The 9,738-nt window shown below is 52.1% G+C and overlaps 1 pseudogene; it reads right to left on the bottom strand.

The window, feature by feature from the left end:
* Positions 1-7,631: 7,631 nt before the first annotated feature.
* On the bottom strand, positions 7,632-8,322 carry LOC135964921 (uncharacterized; annotated as a pseudogene).
* Positions 8,323-9,738: the final 1,416 nt, after the last annotated feature.

Genomic DNA, 9,738 nt, shown 5'->3' on the forward strand with positions numbered 1-9,738 from the left:
TCCAGTAGGAATTTTTAAATCCATGGTCTGTCTTTCCTGAGCCTGTCTCTGCACCTTCCCCTGAGTGCACAGCAGGACTTCTCAGGGCATCCCATCAGCAGGCCCACTGAAGAGAATAAGCCCGCAGCCCCCAGTCCAGGAATCAAGTCTGAGCCCCAGCAGCCCCTCATCCAGCCGGGGCTTCCTCACCAGCACAGCACCCAGGGGTCTTCCAGGTTTAATGCCATGTGTGCGTGGAAAGTAGAGTGCTGGAAAGACCACAGTGGACATTCTACAAATGCAAATTCCCTCCTGGAACAGCCCAGCAACCCTCTGTACCTTCCCCAAAGTACCCATGCCAGGCAGGCATAGAGTCTAATGGGGGTGCCTAGGAATCAGCATTTAACATTCTGATGAATAGAAGTTTGAGAGGTCGGTCAGCAAGAGGCTGCCGTGGCCTCCACTCATTTGCAGGCTCTGAAGAGACACAGATTCAGGTAACAGGCCAGACAGGACAAGGATGGGGAGGTGGAGGGCAAATTCCATGGACCACCAACCACCCCGCCATCCCCACTGAGACTCCGTGATTTACGGAGTGACAAAGCCAGGGAGAAAAGATGCCCGCACCACATGAGGGACTGAGATTTCACCTAAAGCACGCAGCATGTGGCTGAGGGCCAAGGTTGGGCAAGCCAGGAGCACAGAATGGGGTTCACAGGCCCAGAGGTGCCCCCCACACCCAGACCCCGTGCAGACCTCCTAAGCACTGCCTGTGTCTCCTGCCTGGTTTATTTCCTTCCCCCCATTCTACTGTGTTTCTCAGCCACCACCCACCACCACACACCCCTCTCTACAAGCTTGGTGGACTTAAAAGAGGGGGGGTAAGATCTGGGCTCTGGGGACAACGTCCTGCCTGAGACATTAGTTCCAACCCACCTAGCTGTGATGTGAGCCCCCGAGATTTCTCAAATGTGAGATGGGAAGGTAACTGAACCCACTCACCAGGACGGCTATGCAGACAGATTACACATAGCCACACTTCGGCGTCCAGCACACGTGGGACCCCAGTCGTGTTGCCCCTGATGGGAATCCCTCTATGCCCCCTCTACTACCAGAGCCAACTCCCAGCAGCAGCTTTGGAGGGTGCATCCTCTATTCCCACTCCACTCACCTCCCATCGCTCCACGCAGTGACCTGCCACGCAGCAGCCACCAGCAAATCCGGCCCCAATGGATAATGGACCACCACCACACCCCCCCCCCACTTTGGGGCGTCTTCCACTTGCAGTTCCGAAGCTGGCCAAGAAACCGCCCTCAAGGGCAGTCACCTGTTCCTTATTGCATGTAATGACCTGCCACGCAGGACCACCAGCAAACCTAGCTCCATCATCCAGGCTCCTGTGGATAACAAAACTCCCACCCCCCGACCGTGGGGCATCTTCCACTTGCGGTTCTGAAGGGGGCCGAGAAACCTCTCTCAAGGGCACTCACCTGTTTCTTATTGCACATAATGGCCTGCCAAGCAGGGCCACCAGCAAACACGGTCCGCCATCCAGGTTCTGGTGGGTAACTGCCTCCCACCCCGCTTCCTCCTGGGGTGTCTGGGAGGCTCAGAAACTGCCCTCCAAGGGCACTCATCTGTTCCTTATTGCACTAATACCTCATTTACAGAAATCCACTTTGACTTCCAGCACTGCAGGTGTGACAATTTAGGAATCCTGCTTGCAAGCTCCAAGAGCTTGAGGTCACGTCCACCTCACCAGCAACCCAGCACTGTCCCACTCTGTTTAAAATTCCAAACTACTCCTTCAAAATGCTACTGGCATTTGGTTTGCGCATAAAATGCTAAAAACCTTCAAGTGAAACAAATATCTTCAACAGTTTGATATAATGACATGAGTTACACATCTGCCAAATTGTAAAGCCTCATGCATTTATAACATTTTATTTATGGTCAAATGGTTCATTAATATAAATTACGAGAATCTCCAAGAAACAGGTTCTTTTCTGGCATTAGATGACCAAAGGAAAACTGGGTTCTGGCTGGCTTGCGGGCCTGTAGAGACAGACATATCTGCTGACACAATCAAGCTCCTTCCCACTGATGTGGCCTCATCCAAGGCCCCTCACCCGGATGCCCGCAGGCCCCTGGAGGAGCAAGCTGACCTGCCTACATTTCTCAAATGCACAGCTGTTGCTCACACTGCAGATAGAGTTCAAGGCACGAGCAGGCCACCACGCTAAAAATACGACGCAGCGTCCACGCCAGGTGATGGTGGTTTTCACTCCATCCCAAAGCCCCATGTATGAGTTTAAAGCCATGACTACTAAATAGATTTTTAGACCCTCAAGACAAACTTTACTTTTATGCAACAAAGTTAAAAGACTATCACTCAGATATAGGCTCTGAAACTGTGGAATAATTATTTGGGAACAGAGCCTCTGCCAGATCAGGATAAGCACTTGGGACAACACCCCGTGACCTCGGTCCACACAAACCCATCCAGACCAGAGGCCTCCCGCACTGTAATTTTTGTGGATTTCTGTAAATGAGGTATTAGTGCAATAAGGAACAGATGAGTGCCCTTGGAGGGCAGTTTCTGAGCCTCCCAACCACATGGCCACATTAAGGCTGAAGCCGCACCACCTCCAGAAACTGTCCCTCACCGAGGTGTGCCTGGCTTCTCCCTTTTTCCAGAACTTAACAAAACCTGAAAGTACAGGTCTGTGTAGAAAAAAACAAGCTACTTGCGATTCCTCTTCCCAGTTCAGGCTGTAGGAAGCTCATTTCAGCCCTCACTGTGTTCTGACTGTGGCTTGGTTCCCATAAGAAATAAAGTCAGAATTCCAGTCCCTGTCTCCTGGGCAGTGTGGCAGGCATACATACCTTCAGTTACATGAGGAAAGGCATGGCGAGCCCCTTCCTTCAGTAAAACTGCACAGTTCCCAGAACCCTGATGCCATCCCCCTCACACCACTGTAAACACCTGGACAGAGCACATTTCAATGCGTGCACCTTTGTGGGCTAGTTTTCTATTTTTCCACTAAATCACCCCAAATTTAGCGCCCTAAACACTGACTTATTTTCTCACATTTCTGGAAGCTGGAGTCCAAAACAGATCCCACCAGCTAACGTCGAGGTGTCGGCAGAGCTGGCTCTGGGGAAGCGACCGTCTCCTTGCCCCCACAGCCTCTAGAGGCTTCTGCATCCCCTGGTCCATATGGCACCTACTGTCTTCAGGACCCACAGCGGCCCTGACGGCCCCCCCAACAGGAAGATGCAGAATGTCAGGAGCCCAGGCTCTAGTGCTAGGGCCAAACCTCCCCACCCTCCCGATTCCTCACACACTCCCGTGCGAGTTAATATAGATTCCACTTTAACTAGTGTCACCTGTGTAAGGGGTAAGTGCCCAGCTGTGAACTGGTTAATCTCACCCACACAGACCCAGGGAATAAACTCACAGCCATGGACCACTCCACAAGCAATGAGTGACCACCTGCTCGAGGACCTCCACGGCCCAGCAGAGCACTCCGGTGCCTCCCCGTGGACTCAGAGTCTGCAGCGCCAGAGGGCCCTGGATAAAAAAGACAGCTCTCATGTCGGGAGGCACCCACCCGTGGTTGGGTTCCCGGTACTTCAAGTAGCCCAGGTGGACAAGCTGCACCCCGTGCAACTCCATCACAAGAATAATGGCTGCACGTGGCGAGTGCACGGGTGGCCACCCCTCAGTTCAGCTGGCCGTGTTAAGCACATCACCACCGTGACGTCAAATCAGACTCATCTGCTGACACAGTCCAGGCATCGACCCCCAAGAACATTCTGGATCGCAATTCACAGTAATATTGCGATCAGGGCCACACGTGGCTAAATGTATTTACAGGAGGACGCCACAGCCAATCTGGCTGGATTGAGAGCATTTCCCACTGTACATTCTGACAACACCATTTTATTTGCGCTTTATTAAACTTTTATGGCTTTCTTCTGCCTATCTACTTGATGGGAGTGTTTCTTGTTCTTATGACTGCAGTGATACTTCAGGCTACAACTATCAATGTGTAAAATTAGTTTGGAAGGCACCTTATCATTAAACATTTCACAAGCAAGCAGTCAGAGGCACCTAACCCAGAGGACTGTTTTCTTCTCTGAGCCAAACCTACCTTGGACTCAAAGAAAACGGCACACGGAGAGGGGCTGGATCTCCAGCACCCCTTCCTAGGGGGCCTCCTGGGGAGCAGATATGGAGGGAGAAGCCCTGGCCTATGGCACCGCCGTACTAAAGAAAAATCTATTTGGGTAAATGTAAGCGCCAGACATAAGAGATTAAGCAAGCCATGAAAAGAAACCAATAACCACAGCTTCTCCAAAACAGAACTAAACTCCCTTTAGTTTGAATTGGAAAAGCAGAAGTGATGATCAGGATACAAAAAAAAATGACAAAGTATCTGAACACAGGAGAATAATCAAGGGCCACTGTCTCTTCCTGTGTCAGTGGGAGCCTCGCATCTAAGCTGGATTTACAAGGTTACTACTTTGGACTGAAAGTTATTCCCAACCCTAGTTTGTAAGCAAGTGGAGCAGAACGCTTCAATTATTTCAAAGTTTAGCGGTAAAGCTCTGCAACTCTCACAACCATTTTAATTGGTGTGAATTTTAAAGTGACTCAATCTGTTGGCTGGAGTATCTAACGGCTTAACCACGGGGTCATGGTGGAAAATTATTCCAATTGCTTTTGTTTTCTCTACTGAAGATGCATTTGAATGTTCTTGTAGTTTGCAGTTGGCTGGTTCTGATGTTTGGTCCTGAGGAGGCCCAAGTACCCGGAGAGGAAGAATCTGAAACCTCAAGACACTCGAGTGCTGTCTGGGGAGATGGAAACCCCAACCCGAGGGCCACTGATGGACTCAGCACAGGCACAGGGCCGCCCAACGCAACAGGCCACGTATTTGCCGCTTACAAAACAACATAAGCACACATCCCCAGGTGTGCACACACGCTCTGTACACACTCATGTCTGTCCGTGCCAACACCAACCCACAACCCCAAGGTGTGCACACACGCTCTGTACACATCTGTCTCTGCCAATGCCAGCACACATTCTGTACACACTCACATCTGTCCCTGCCAATGCCAGCACATATCCCCAAGGTGTGCACACACGCTCTGTACACACTCACATCCCTCCCTGCCAATATGAGCAGACACCTCCAGGGGTGCACACACGCTCTGCACTTACTCACGTCTGTCCCTGCAGCCTGAGTCAAACAGTCACAGAGAGGCAGAGGAGGAGGAGGAAGGACGTGATGGGCACTGAGGTCCTGGGAAGGTTCCCCTCCCTACTTCGGGAGAGACCCCTCATGTGATCCTGCCGTCACTCACCCTTCCGCCTCCATCCTCCATCCTCCCACAGGGATCAGGAGGATGCCCACTGCACAGAGCTGTGATGAGCATGAACAGAGGATGGCAGGAGCTCATGCCAAGGTGCTGAGCACGGGGCCTACGGAGTGCTTCTTTCTGCTGTGGCTGACATCATCAAACAAGAGGCTGACATGGCTTCCGCAGAGAATGTCACTCGCTGAGAAACTGAAACGTGTGACCTAGGAGCCTGTGAAGGTCTAAGAACAAACCAACAAACCAAATGGTTTTGTTTGTTTTTCAAACACCATAGCCTGTTTTTTCTTTTTTTTCATGCTCTACCTTGGGTATCATTTAGTTTAATTTCAAAGTAAGTTCAATAAATACACAAAATCACAGGACTGAGCATGGAGCATTGTTTCACTTCATGTCCTCCAGCCTTTAGGACACATTAAGGAAAGACATGATTCCAGGATTCCCATTAGAAAGGCTGCCCTGAGGCACCTGCTGGGGCAGCCATATTGCAGCAGTTGATGCTGCCCCCAAGCTGCTTGGATGAAGCAGAAGATTCCGGAGGTCTTTTCTCTTCTGCCCCTCACCCAGGAGAGAAGGTGGGGGGAGAAAGGTGAGAGAAGATAGGAAGAAGGAGGGGGGAAGGGGGTAGAGAGGAGGGGAGAGGGAGGGAGAGAGGAGGGGGGAGAGAGGGAGAGAGGAGGGGGGAGGGAAGGAGAGAGGAGGGGGGAGGGAGGGAGAGGGGAGGGGGAGGGAGGGGGGAGGGAGGGAGGAGGGGCATGTTCCATCCACCAAGGCAGCTGCACTGCAGAGAGAATGGAGGGTGTGTTGTCTCTCAGGACAGCAAGTTCAAGCTGTTTATAATTGTTACCGTAAACAGTGACGAGCTGAGGACAGGGCTGCAATTGGAGATGACAACATTTTATTTTCATAGTTGATATTGGGGACCTGCACCTAAAGCACCGTGTCTTGCCCTTTCACCAGATGGGCCAATGCCTCTCTATACTTGACTCTATTTGACTAAATAGCTGATATTGACTAGGAATTATGACGTGTAGGATACCCCTTACCACAGTAACGTCAAACTCACGTTCTCAATGCAATTTGCTCAGGGACTGGCTTCTAACTCTGGGTAGGAATGTTAAGCTCAGTCCAGTTCAATTCAGTAAGCATTTATCAAGAAACTCCTAGACCAAGAGCTCTGTTAGACACTGGGTATGGGGTGATGGGGATACGAAGATGTGGAATTAGAACTCGAGAAGCTCAAATGCTTTCATTTAATTCCCTAATGCAATTACCTAGCTTCAACCTGATGGCTGTAATGTCTAAATTTGCTTTTTCTTTATTCCAGTTCTACATAACAAAGCATAAATAATCACAGAGGAATAATTCTGTGTTGGACTATTCAGTGGACAGAGAAGAGCATTCTGACCGGCGTGAGACACTGTCTCCATTCCCAGGGAGCCCGTGAGGTGGCTGCACGGAGCACATGCGTGAAGATTCAGGAGCACGAGGGTCAGGTGATGGGAGGGGCACGGAGACAGCACCAGAAAGATGCCTGCCGAGGGGCCGCTGCAGCCGGGCTGGCCGGGAAGGTCACGGGAGCGGGCACAGGCATGTCCCTCCAGCCGCACTTGGTTTTCATGAGGACACATGCAGGGAAGGGGATGACACAGAAATGCTGTGGCGCTGAGGGGAGGAGGGGAGGGACACAGGGCCGAGGGCTGGCCCCCACCCCTTCCGTCCCTGCCCCTATGAACGCTGCCAAAATCAGCCCCAACGGGGAGAAGTGAGGTGGGTGAAAGAGGTGGACAGACTTGGCTTCCATGGAATTCACAGATTCCAGTCATTAAAAATCCCTTCTGAGTTTTCATCTGGAAAACTTTGCAAATGTATTTAGCGACAAGAGGCAGAAGATGAAGCCAACACAGTTGGGCTCAAACGGCCGCCCTTCTCCTTCTCTCTGCATCCAGGATCCACCCTGAGCCCCTGAGTGCGAGGACCCGGAGGTGCCCAGCCCAAGGGAGCGGCCCCTGACCAGAGGAGGGAGCCGCACAGGGGGGCCCCCAGCACGTGGATGGCAGGATCTGTGCTCAGTCCCAGGGCCCCAAGCAGAGAAGGCCTGGGGCTCCCAGCTGAAGTTTTGCTGTCTCCTCTGTCTCGACCAAAGTCGAGAAGGACTGCGTGAGACCAACGTCGGACCTGCTGGCTCCTCGGTGGCTGCCGATGTGGCCCTCAGGCTACGGGTGAAACCCTCTAGGGAAGCTGAGACAGTGGCTAGAATCACAGCCACGAGTGTTCCAGGGGCCCTAAAACACAAGCGCAGCCTGAGGAAGGCAGCGCCCACTCAGATCCCTGTCCAGGCTTGTGTGCCACACTCGAGAGGCACACGGCACCAGAACATGGCGCTTTAAGTGACTTTGTGGGGTGTAGGAACACAAAGTGGGGCCTCGAGTGGCTCAGAAGTCACTCCCACCAGCCCACGGGGACCCGGGCGGCCCCTCTGGATGTGGCTGGCGTATCTCCAGGGCGGGCTACAAAGTCCTATGGAGGAGGTGAGTGTCGGTCTTGCTCTGAGGAAGGACCCTGACAAGTATCCTGAACATGTGGGCACACAGCTGGCTGACTCATCTGAAGGGACCTGTTGAGCCACTAGCCAGGGAAGGCTGGAGAGAACTCGACTAACACACGATCCCTGCCCAGGCGCCCACCTGGGCCGCCCACGAGAAAACTAGGGAAGCTGTGAAGACGGAGGTGTGCACGGGGCTGGGAGAATCCTGGGAGAAGCCGCACTGGGGACCGGGTGGGACAGAGGGCTGGGCCCCACAAGCAAACAAGGGAGGCGCTCAGTGCCATGAAGACCCCGCTGCACCCACAGCTGCAGGCCTGGCTGGCAGCACGACCTTGTCTGCAGGGGCCCAGGAGCACGTGTGTTTGGCAGGAGCTGCCTTCCTGGAGCCGGACTACGGGTACCATCATTTTAGAGGCAGGTACCTGATATCAAGGATGACAATCAACCATGCCACCCTGAATTACAGCCATGTCCTCAGCGGGTCACTATTTACGCTGACAATTACAAAGAGTTTGAACTCGCTGTCCCAAGAGGCAACAAGCCCTTCATTATCACGGCCGCAAGCCTCTGTGCGGCCCTCCTCCCCCTCCACTTCCCGCCAGGGCAACCTGAAGTCCCATGACAGTGACTCAGAGCCAGCCCAGTAGCTTCAGTGCAGGAAAAATCACAAAAACTCAAACACATCCTAAACACGGGCAGTTGGTAGGAGCTGATTCCTAAATTAAACCTGTTCGGAGGCTTTCTGGGCTAGCACAGCTCTGATAACAGGCTTGAGCTTTTTGCTCCCCCTGAAGGGCGGCCAGGAGGCCAGGCTCTGCCATTCTGCAGGCTCCGATACGTGGAGCCTGCCCTGTGGCATCGGTGGCCTGTGCCAGACAGTGTGACCGTCGCCCGCAGTGAACACGGCACAGCGCAGCAGGCTTGGGGAAGAACAGAAAGTGACCTCTAAGCCCACAGAAGATGCTAAGCCACGCACGGCCTCACGTGCACTGCGTGTCAATCACGGCCGAAGCAGGAACGAGCTCTTAATAGTTCCAGTAAATGCAAAGGTCGCCCTGGAAAACCGTGTGAACCTTTCTGACTACTCACAGGTAGGTAGCTACTGCCTGAGACACAAAGGTAGAGAATTAACCTGAAACTGCATATTATAAAACTTATTTTTAAATGATGGCGCTTAATTTGAAAGACTCCCAAAGAATACTGCATTAGAAAGTGACAGAGTGAAACCGTGAGGCTGACCACAGGAGTCCCTGGAAATTTCACCAAATGTTGTGTCAAAACTGGGAAACAGAAGAACCGCACCTGATGAAACATTCAATTAATCACTCGAGTCCTCCCCACATACGAAGCTATGTTAAAAAGTGTTCCAAAGGTGGAGAGGATGGTATTTCTTCCGATTTCGCAGGGGATGTACACCACCCCTGCAATATGGTTCCTAACATCCAGGGGGCGAGAGGATGATATTAGTCTCAATATTGCAGGAGGTGTACACTCCCTAGTGACATTGTTCCTAATATCCAGGGAAGTAGAGGAAGATATCACTCCCATTAGAGCAGGGAGTGTACACCCCTTCTGTGACATTGCTCCTAATAGCCAGCGGGGGAGAGGAAGATATTACTCCCAGTATTGCAGGGGATGTACACCCCCTTGTGATATTGTTCCCTATATCCTGGGAGGGAGACAATGATACTCGTGGCAATATCGCAGAGGGTGTACATATCCACTGTGATATTGTTCCGAATATCCAGAGGGAGAGAAAATGATGTGACTCCCAATATCACAGGATGTGTACATCCTCCTGTGATATTGTTTCTTATATTCAG

This window comes from Macaca fascicularis, chromosome 9 (assembly GCF_037993035.2).
Source record: "Macaca fascicularis isolate 582-1 chromosome 9, T2T-MFA8v1.1".
NCBI classification, from domain to species: Eukaryota; Metazoa; Chordata; class Mammalia; order Primates; family Cercopithecidae; genus Macaca; species Macaca fascicularis.